Raw genomic sequence first — 12,167 nt, forward strand, 5'->3', positions numbered from 1 at the left:
GGCATTCTATGTGTTGTTCTATGTTTTTGTATTTCTGTGTTTGGCCTGGTATGGTTCCCAATCAGAGGCAGCTGTTTATCGTTGTCTCTGATTGAGAACCATACTTAGGCAGCCTGTTTTCCCACTATGGGTTGTGGGTAGTTGTTTTCTGTTTTGTGTTGCTGCACCTTACAGGACAGTTTTGTGTTCGTTTCACTCTCTTTGTTATTTTGTTTAGTGTTTCTGTTCCAATAAAATAATATGAACACTTACCACGCTGCGCATTGGTCTGATCCTTCATACTCCTCGTCAGAAGAGGAATACCGTCACAGTAACAATGCAAAAAAGACTAGAAATCATGGTGAATAACAATCTAACACAGGATGCAGTCGAAATAGCAATACCCTTCAATTCCTACTTAATTGAATCTGTCATGGTACTGTCACAGAACCCCTCCACTGATTTCTTGGGCTCAGTGCTAGTGAATGACGCTCAACCTGTCTTCATAAGGGAGGTTTCTGGTGAACAAGGTGATTAGCTCACTAAAGAACTCTAAAGCCAAAGATGTGTTTTGGCTGGACTCTGCCTATCTTAAAAACTACAAATAGACATTCATTGGCCCCATTACTAAGGTCACCAACACATCTATTGGTCAGGGGGTGTTTCCAAGGGTATGGAAGTCATGGAAGCCATAATAACGTCCATCTTTAAATCGGGTGACCCTGCTGACGTGAGTAACTACAGGCCCATTAGTATACTAGCTGTGGTGTTGAAGGTTGTTGAAAAGTGTGTAGCAGAACAACTGATTGCCCACCTCAGCAACAGCCCCTTCACATTACACCCCATGCAGTTTGGCTTCAGAGCAAAACACTCAACAGAAACAGCCAACTGCTTTCTTCTGGAAAATTTGAAGTCCAAGATGGACAAAGGGGGTGTTGTTGGGGCTGTGTTTCTGGACCTAAGGAAGGCTTTTGATACTGTTAACCATGAGGTTCTCATTAAAAATTGCCCAAGTTCAACTTTTCCCCCGATGCCTTGAGATGAATGAAATCATACCTTGAAGGCAGAACTCAGTGTGTCAGAGTGAACAATGAGCTGTCGCCCACTCTTAGCTATGATGTGGGCGTGCCCCAAGGGTCAATACTGGGGCCCCTCCTGTTCAGCCTGTACATTAATGATCTGCCTTCTGTCTGTACTGGGTCTGTAGTTCAAATGTATGTAGATGATACAGTGATATATGTGCATGCAAAGAGCAAACAACAAGCTGCACAAGAACTCACTACTGTAATGGTCCAGGTTACAAAGTGTCTCAGTGACTCGTGTTTGCATCTCAATGTGAAAAAAACAGTCTGCATGTTCTTCACAAAGAGGGTGATGATGCTACTTAGATGCTACTGAGCCAGATGTCTATGTGTCAGGGGAGAAGCTCCAGGTGGTACCTGATTTGAAGTACCTTGGCATCATTCTTGATTCCAACCTCTCTTTTAAAAAGCAGGTGAAAAAGGTCATTCAAATAACCAAATTCAACCTAGCTAATTTCCGATTTATACGAAATTGTTTGACTCCAGAGGTAGCAAAACTGTACTTCAAATATATGATACTCCCCCACTTAACATACTGCTTGACTAGTTGGGCCCAAGCTTGCTGTACAACATCAAAACCCATTTAGTCTGTCTACAAACAGGCTCTCAAAGTGCTTGATAGGAAGCTTAATAGCCATCATCAATGTTACATCCTCAGAAAGCATGAGCTCCTGAGTTGGGAAAATCTTGTGCAATGCACTGACGCATGTCTTGTATTCAAGATCCTAAATGGCCTGACTCCCCCTCCACTCAGTACTTTTGTTAAACAGAAAACTCAAACATATGGCAGCAAATCCAACAAGGTATGCCATGAGAGGTGACTGTATAGTTCCCTTAAGGAAAAGCACCTTTAGTCAATCCGCTTTCTCTGTGAGAGCTTCCCATGTCTGGAATACACTGCCATCAGACACACATAACTGCACCACATATCACACTTTCACAAAATGCTTGAAGACATGGCTATGGTCAATCAGATTTGTGAACATGGTCCCTAGCTGTGTGTTGCCGCTATGTCTGTATGCTACGTCTTGCTTGTCCTATGTTGCTATTGTCTATATTGTAATTGTTTTTAATAACCTGCCCAGGGACTGCGGTTGAAAATTAGCCGGTTGGCTAAAACCACTTTTACTGAAATGTTGATTAATGTGCACTGTCCTTGTAAAAATAAAAATAAACTCAAACTCATGTCCAAAACTGAATGTTGCAACTAACGATTGTTCCTGGAGTGAAAAGGAGCAAAAAATAAATAACAATATGGGGATGAGGTAGTTGGATGGGCTAATTACAGATGGGCTATGTACAGGTGCAATGATTTGTGAGCTGCTCTGACAGCTGATACTTAAAGTTAGTGAGGGAGATATGAGTCTCCAGCTTCAGTTATTTTTGTAATTCATTCCAGTCATTGGCAGCAGAGAACTGGAAGGAGAGGCGGACAAACTAGGAATAGGTTTTGTGGGTGACCAATGAAATATACCTGCTGGAGCGTGTGCTACGGGTGGGTGCTGCTATGGTGACCAGTGAGCTGAGATAAGGCGGGGCTTTAACTAGCAAAGATTTATAGATGACCTGGAGCCAGTGGGTTTGGCGACGAATATGAAGCGAGGGCCAGTCAACGAGAGCATACAGGTCGCAGTGGTGGGTCGTATATGGGGCTTTGGTGACAAAACGGATGGCACTGTGATAGACTGCATCCAATTTGCTGAGCAGAGTGTTGGAGGCTATTTTGTAAATGACAGAAGTCAAGGATCGGTAGGATAGTCAGTTTTACGAGGGTATGATTGGCAGCATTATTGAAGGATGCTTTATTGTGAAATAGGAAGCCGATTCTAGATTTAATTTTGGATTGGAGATGCTTAATGTGAGTCTGGAAGGAGAGTTTACAGTCTAACCAGACACCTAGGTATTTGTAATTGTCCACATATTCTAAGTCAGAACCGTCCAGAGTAGTGATGCTGGACGGGCGGGCAGGTGTGGGCAGCGATCGGTTGAAAAGCATGCATTTAGTTTTACTTGCATTTAAGAGTAGTTGGAGGCCACGGAAGGAGAGTTGTATGGCATTGAAGCTCGTCTGGAGGTTTGTTTTAACACAGTGTCCAAAGAAGTGCCAGAGGTATACAGAATGGTGTCACTTGCGTAGAGGTGGATCAGAGAATCACCACCAGCAAGAGCGAAATCATTGATATTTACAGAGATGTATGAAGATACTGAATGTCTACTGGTTTTATCTGAAAGGAGCCATAGTAAGATACTGAAGGTCTATTGGTTTTAGCTGAAAGGGGCCATAGTAAGATACTGAAGGTCTACTGGTTGATATCTGGTTCTGATCTTTATAATTGATGTTTCTTTGTTAAACAAATTGTCTCTTTCAGGAATAATGAAGACTGGACCAGACAGTCTGTTTGTGACTCTCCTGTTTTTCCTCCACAGTTCACACTCTGAGTCTGGTAACTACAGTGTTAATTCCCTCTGTGTGTGTGTGGTGACTCATGCAGCAACTAGTGCTTCCTCTTTGTGTGTGTGTGTGTGTGTGTGTGTGTGTGTGTGTGTGTGTGTGTATTATTACTTAGATTTTTGGACGTTACCGTTACCATTCCTGTCACAGCATGTTGCATAACATCATCATTCGTACCAAGGAAGGGCATATCATAAGCCCCAACTCAATTGTTGTACAAAATGGGCACGTAAATAGCCTACTAATAACGAGTTAATTACCATAAAACTCAACAGGATTCAACCTGCCTCTAATTATTCTCTGAGGAACTCTGTCGTTTTGGTCTGTCCACAGTAGATATGCTGACATTTTATCAGTTAAACCACCTCAAGTGGCAATTTAGAATTCATCTCCAATTTAAATGTATATATTGTGTTTTATTCATTGATTCATTGAAAACTAAACTTAGGTTATAGGAAGGATTTAATTTAACTAGGTTAATTTAAAACTAGGTTTAATATTTGGTGCAACAAGATGAATAGAGAAACCTTGATTTAACCCAGTTTAAGAGTTAGGACACCCAGTTGACTAGTGAGATTCTCTTCAACCTCGTCTGTAGACATACATAATAAGATAAAAGTCAGAAAACATTCATGTAAACAACATTGTGTTTTCTACTTCTTTAGAAGGTACATAGAATATATATTGGTTTACATAATGTTATTAAAGTGATGATCAAATCAAATCAAATGTATTTACATAGCCCTTCGTACATCAGCTGATATCTCAAAGTGCTGTACAGAAACCCAGCCTAAAACCCCAAACAGCAAGCAATGCAGGTGTAGAAGCACGATCTGATCTGAAGACACTACTTACCTAGCTTCCCAGTGAGGAGAGACTGATCCAATAAGATATTCCTCCCTACCAACACCTCTAACCCTAAATGAGTTCAGGGTTCCTCTGTAGAGGAGACTGATCCAATAAATATGTTTCTCCCTACCACCTCTTGACTTCATTCTCAAATGATGATTAATCTTGCTCTAATCATATCTAATCATTTACATCATACTGTATGTACATGTGAATATGTGGAAGTCAGCAAGTCTAGAGTCTATGCAGACAGGTGAGGCATCTATATAATGGCTTATGCCTGTTCCTGTAATAGTGTCAGTTTAACATGTGTTTCTCTGTGACTGGTCCATCAGTGATCCAGGTGTATCAGATTCTACCTCTCGCTAGTCTAGTGGTCCTCTACAGCCTTAACACATCCTGTTCTAGAACATCAACATTAATGTGACTGGTCCATCAGTGATCCAGGTGTATCAGATACTACCTCTCTCTAGTCTAGTGGTCCTCTACAGCCTCAACACATCCTGTTCTAGAACATCAACATTAATGTGACTGGTCCATCAGTGATCCAGGTATATCAGAGACTACCTCTCTCTAGTTTAGTGGTCCTCTACAGCCTTAACACATCCTGTTCTAGAACATCAACATTAATGTGACTGGTCCATCAGTGATCCAGGTGTATCAGATACTACCTCTCTCTAGTCTAGTGGGCCTCTACAGCTTCAACACATCCTGTTCTAGAACATCAATATTAATGTGACTGGTCCATCAGTGATCCAGGTGTATCAGATTCTACCTCTCTCTAGTTTAGTGGTCCTCTACAGCCTCAACACACACATCAACATTAATGTGACTGGTCCATCAGTGATCCAGGTGTATCAGATTCTACCTCTCTCTAGTCTAGTGGGCCTCTATAGCCTCAACACATCCTGTTCTAGAACATCAATCTATGGTCTGAAGACACCGTGATATGAAGGATACTACTTACCCAGTTTACTGGTGAAAACCTTTTCAATCTCATCTGTAGACATGTATTTTTTATATATATTTTGTTATTTAACTAGGCAAGTCAGTGAAGAACAAATTCTTATTTACAATGACAGCCTACTTGGAAAGCCCCAAAACCCTGGGCCAACATGTCGACTCAAGCATAAAATACCTTTTAAAAGTCTGTCATCTGTGTTATAACACGCCTTGAATTGAATCCCGGCCCTTGTCTCATACCACTGTTCCAACATCAGAAGGAACAACTAGGGCCAATCAGAAGCTGAAACAATAACAAAGTGTGATCCCTGTTGTCTTGGTAATAAGCTGAGGGAGGGGCTGACCATCCATGATATCAACTTAGAGTTTTGTATATGTTTTAGACTGTATAGTGTTACTTACATTTACTTAGTTTACAAACATTGAGATAAAAAAGGTTAAATTTGGGGTTCTGATGGGGTACAACCGTTAAACTACGCTCTTTAATAATTAATAAGTTATATTCTTCAGGAATCAATGGGTAGATATAATTCATACGTGTACAAAAATGAATGTAGCAACTACCGGTTGCCCGTTTGTGCTCAGCAAAAAAATAACCATAAAATGGTTGACATAAATCTAGTAAAGTGATGATCGGAAGACACCCACCCCTCTCTTACTTGAGGACATCTATACATATGTAGAATAGATGGAAGACAGTGAGAACATCATTAACATGAACACTAGAAAATGTTGTCTCTCTCTGAGACTCCTTGTCTCATGTCATTTTTCCAACATCAGATAAAAGTCAGGAAATATTAATATGAACAACGTGATGTGTTTTCTACTTTCTCTTTCAGAATAGATATTGGTTCTAATAATGTTAGCAAAGTGATGATCTTTAGGCACTACTTACTCCTCTCCTCCCTGATGTCATCTGTAAACATGTAGAGTAGAAGGAAGACAGTGAGAACATCATTAACATGAACACTGTGTCACGTCTACTCCTGCTCCTCCCCTCCGGCGTGCGGTGTCTTCGGAATACTAACCACCGGTCCTGGGAATCGTCATCATGCACACCTGGCACTCATCATTATGCTCACCTGGCACTCATCATTATGCCACCTGGCACTCATCATTATGCACACCTGGCACTCATCATTATGCACACCTGGCACTCATCATTATGCTCACCTGGCACTCATCATTATGCTCACCTGGCACTCATCATTATGCACACCTGGCACTCATCATTATGCTCACCTGGCACTCATCATTATGCACACCTGGCACTCATCATTATGCTCACCTGGCACTCATCATTATGCACACCTGGCGCTCATCATTATGCACACCTGGCACTCATCATTATGCTCACCTGGCACTCATCATTATGCACACCTGGCACTCATCATTATGCTCACCTGGCACTCATCATTATGCTCACCTGGCACTCATCATTATGCTCAACTGGCACTCATCATTATGCTCACCTGGCACTCATCATTATGCCCACCTGGCACTCATCATTATGTTCACCTGGCACTCATCATTATGCTCACCTGGCACTCATCATTATGCTCACCTGGCACTCATCATTATGCTCACCTGGCACTCATCATTATGTCCACCTGGCACTCATCATTATCCTCACCTGGCACTCATCATTATGCACACCTGGCACTCATCATTATGCTCACCTGGCACTCATCATTATGCTCACCTGGCACTCATCATTATGCCCACCTGGCACTTTTCATTATGCTCACCTGGCACTCATCGTTATGATTCACACCTGGACCTCTTTACCTCCCCTTTATAGGTCCCTTCTTTTTGTTCATTCCTCAGTTGGTATTGCACCTGTGTTCAGTTTACCTCACTTCTGTTATACTGTCTTGTTGCATGTTTGTTGTTTTCATTAAACCTTTTACCTGCTTCTTGACTCACGGCGTCATCGTTACAAAATACCAACTCCAACAATGGAAGCAGCAGGAAAATCGGATATCTCTCAGACGATCAACGAACAGGGCTACCTTCTGCGTCAGAACCATGGCCAGCTGGCACAACTAGGGACGGCCATGGAAGAGGTCCTTCACAGTTTGCAGCGTCACTAACATTCCCGGGAGGCGCAGCATCCTACTCGTGGAGGATACTGTAGAACCAGCCTACCCAGTGAGCCAGCCCAACAGCCCATTCAGCAACCCTCTCAGGTCCTCCGATGCCCATTTATCACTCCCTGAAAAATATGACGGTACCCCATCCAAATGCTGTGGTTTTCCACTTCAGTGCACCCTTTACTTTACACACCAGATGGGAGCCCCACCACCGAAAGGGTCTAAGGTTGCCATGGTTATTTCTCTGCTGACGGGGCGGGCATTGGAATGGGCTACGGCCATCTGGGAGAGAGGAGAGGAGGAGCTAAATTCATATGAAGGGTTCATGGCTCTGTTCAAATGTATCTTTGATCAACCCCCGGAGGGCAGAGAGGGAGGTGAGCGTCTACTTCAACTATGGCAGGGGGATCAGACGGCTGCTGAGTACGCACTCACCTGCCGGACAGTAGCAGCATCCAATGGATGGAATTATCCGGCGCTTCGCACGCTATTTAGAAGAGGTCTGCTCGAGGAGGTCCAGACGGAATTGGCCTATCGAGACGACAACCTTACCCTGGACACACTCATTGCGATAGCCATCCATCTGGATAACCTTCTCCAGTAGTGTCGGAATTCTCATTGCTTCTCTCCCCCCTTCGGCGAACACTCGGAATCAGAGCCTGAACCCATGGAGGTAGGGGTCACACACCTCCCCGCGGTAGAGCGCTGCAGACGGATACAACCGGGGCTCTGTATGTACTGTGGTCAAGGAATGTCCGAATCCGGGATCTACTAGAACAGAAGGACAGTCACATGATCTGCCGTCGCCTGGGCCAGGAGTGAGTATTCCATCTTCATCACTTCCTGTTAGGCACTTTTTGGTGTCCATCTCGTTGGTTGACTGTCCCTCATGTCCTGTGTCAACAGCTTTAGTGGATTCTGGTGCCGCGGGGAATTTTATGGATCAGACCCTTGCCTCCTCTCTCAATATTACTTCATACCCACTCTCCTCTCCTTTTCCGGAACCATTACACACATCACTCAACTGCTCACCCTCACCGTGGAGTCCAATCATCAGGAGAATATCCCCTTCTTCATCACCAGTGCACCAGTTCACAAGATCATCCTTGCCTTCAACACCATAACCCCACCATTTCATGGTTGAGGATGAGAATCACAGACTGGTCACCTGAATGCCGGAGGACCTGCTTCCCTGTGATTCCATGTCGCTTGAGTCCTTTGGTTGCCCTTCAGCCCAACATCCCGGAGGTGTACCAGGATCTGAGGGAGGTATTCTCCAAGACCCAGGCCACCTGTCTCCCTCCTCATTGCCCCTGGGACTGTGCCATTAACCTGCTTTCTGATGCAACACCCCCTCGCAGACGCATCTACCCTCTGTCTGTAGCTGAGACCCAGGCTATGGAGGGTTACATTCAGGAGGCGCTCCAACAGGGGTTAATCTGCACGCCCACTTCCCCTGCATCGGCTGGTTTCTTCTTTGTGGCCAAGAAGGATGGAGGATTACGGCCTTGCATTTATTACAGAGGACTCAAATGAAGTTACGAAGAAGTATTGCTACCCCCTCCCGTTGGTGCCGTCTGCCATCGAGCAGCTCCGTGGGGCCTGGTTCTTCACGAAACTGTACCTGCGGACTGCCTACAATCTCATCCGCATTTGGGAGGGGGATGAGTGGAAGATGGCGTTCAGCACAATTTCTGGTCACTCCGAGTACTTGGTGATGCCCTTTAGCTTAGCCAATGCTCCATCAGTGGTCCAGGCATTCATCAACGAGGTGTTCAGGGACATGCTCAGACGACAGGTGAATGTATATATTGATGACATCTTAATCTACTCGGTTAATCTGGTGGATCCCATCACACACGTCCCAGCAGTCCTGGAACGCCTCCTTGCTCATCTCGTGTTCGTCAAGGCTGAGAAGTGTCAATTCCATCAGAGGGCGGTCTCCTTCTTGGGTTACCAAATCAGCCCGCAGGGAGTGAAGATGAACGACGAGAAGGTAGATACAGTCAGGTCATGGCCAGTCCCAACCACCATTAAAGGGATACAACGTTTTTGGGGGTTTGCCAACATCTGCCATTGTTTCATCAGGAATTTCAGCTCTGTTGCCGCTCCTCTCACCTCTCTCCTTAAAGGAGGCATCCGTAGGTTAGTGTGAGGTCCAGCAGCTTATGAAGCCTTCCGTCTTATGGGACGTTTCACCTCGGCCCCAGTGCTGAGATCCAGATCCCACAATATCCTGTGTGGTGGAGGTGGACGCTTTCGAGGTAGGCGTGGGGGCAGTTTTGTCTCAACAACAGGGGAACCCACAGAAGTTGTACCCATGTCAACTATCAACTCCTGTTCCTATGTGGCCAAACCAAGTCTCCCCGGAATGCTCCAGCAGGGAAGCTCCTACCGCTTCCTGTGCCTCTGCGACCCTGGTCTCCTCTATCCATTGTCTTTGTAACCAATCTCCCCTTCTCTGATCATTTCACCACCATTCTGGTGGTGGTGGATCAATTTGCGAAGTAATTTTGTTTAATTCCTCTTCCTGGTCTTGTCACTACTCTCCTGGTCGATGAGGCACTCTTCCAGCAGGTCTTCTGGCATTATGGCCTTCCGGAGGACATCATCTCCAACCGTGGCCCCCAATTCACATCACGAGAATGGAGGGCCTTCATGGAGAAGCTCGGGGTCACAGTCAGCCTCACTTCCGGGTATAGGCCTCAGTCCAACGGGCAGGTGGAGAGGATGAACCAGGACCTGGGGATGTTCCTGAGGAGTAACTGTCTGGACCGGCAGGGTGAGTGGGCACGATTCCTTCCCTGGGCAGAGTACACCCAGAATTTGCTGCGACACTCCTCCACTGGGTTGACCCCCTTCCAGTGTGTTCTGGGTTTTCAGCTGACCCTGGCTCTGTGGACTCCTGCGGTTGATGCAAGAAACTGAGCCCCCGGTTTGTGGGGCCGTTCAAGGTTCTCCGGAGTGTCAACGAGGTGACGTATACACTACCGTTCAAATGTTTGGGGTCACATAGAAATGTCCTTGTTTTTTAAAGAAAAGCATATTTTTTTGTCCATTAAAATAACATCAAATTGATCAGAAATACAGTGTAGACATTGTTATTGTTAAATGACTATTGTAGCTGAAAACGGCAGATTTTTTATGTAACATCTACATAGGCGTACAGAGGCCCATTATCAGCAACCATCACTCCTGTGTTCCAATGGCACGTTGTGTTAGTTAATCCCAGTTTATCATTCTAATTGATCATTAGAAAACTCTTCTGCAATTATGTTAGCACAGCTGAAAACTGTTGTTCTGATTAAAGAAGAAATAAAACTGGCCTTCTTTAGACTAGTTGAGTATCTAGAGCATCAGCAGTCAGAGCAGCTCACAGATCACTGCACTTGCACATAGCCCATCTGTAAATAGCCCATCCAACTACCTCATCCCCATACTGTTATTTATTTTGCTCTTTTGCACCCCAGTATCTGTATTTGCACATTCATCTTCTGCACATCTATCACTCCAGTGTTGAATTGCTGTGTTGTAATAACTTCAACCACTATGGCCTATTTATTGCCTTTACCTCCCTTATCTTACCTCATTTGCACACACTGTATATATACTTTTCTATTGTATGTTTGTTTATTCCATGTGTTACTCTGTGTTGTTGTTTGTGTCGCACTGCTTTGCTTTATCTTGGCCAGGTCGCAGTTGTAAATGAGAACTTGTTCTCAACTAGCCTACCTGGTTAAATAAAGGTGAAATAAAAAAATAAAAATCAGCATCTGTGGGTTCAATTATAGGCTCAAAATGGCCAGAAACAAAGACTTTTCCTCTGAAACTCGTCAGTCTATTCTTGTTCTGAGAAATTAAGGCTATTCCATGTGAGAAATTGCCAAGAAACTGAAGATCTCGTACAACGCTGTGTTTTACTCCCTTCACATAACAGAGCAAACTGGCTCTAACCAGAATAGAAAGAGGAGTGGGAGGCTAGTTTGAGAAACAGACACCTCACAAGTCCTCAACTGTTTCATTCAATAGTACCCGCAAAACACCATTCTCAAAATCAACAGTGAAGAGGAGACTCCGGGATGCTGGACTTCTAGGCAGAGTTGCAAAGAAAAAGCCATATCTCAGACTGGACAAAAAAAAGGATTAAGATGGGCAAAAGAACACAGACAATGGACAGAGGAACTCTGGTAATCTGGCAGTGGCTTCTGATTAAATAACATTTTCACAGAACCGCTTGTTGCAATTTTAATTAAGCTCTCTTGTTCAGATTTTGGTAAGTGAACTGGAGGCAGGGCATGGAGGAAGGTCCTTGTTAATGCAGACAGAGAGGAGCTCCAAATTCTAAATCACAGCCTCAATTGCATTAATCACATTTGCATTTGGCGTACCCCTGATGGCATTGCGCCGTATCCCCCAGTTTGGGAATATCTGCTGTAGATAGATAAATTCTCCACTAGGAGGTGCTGGTCAGCCTGTTGTTTTTTTCTTCTGATAATGGATATAACTTTGAAAATCTGACCTTGTTTTCATGGTAAAAATGTTGTCTATGTTAAAATTTGGTTACCAAGATGACATAATCCTGCGGTTGAAATTTCACCCTCAAAACAGTTGACTGTCTAATGTATTTTCTACGTAGATTCCACGTCACAACACATTGGCAAATTATGTTGAATTCATATCCCAAATGGATACCTCTCTCTAGTCTAATGGAACTCTACAGCCTCAACACATCCTCTTTAAGAACATAAT

This window comes from Oncorhynchus mykiss, chromosome 23 (assembly GCF_013265735.2).
Source record: "Oncorhynchus mykiss isolate Arlee chromosome 23, USDA_OmykA_1.1, whole genome shotgun sequence".
NCBI classification, from domain to species: domain Eukaryota; kingdom Metazoa; phylum Chordata; class Actinopteri; order Salmoniformes; family Salmonidae; genus Oncorhynchus; species Oncorhynchus mykiss.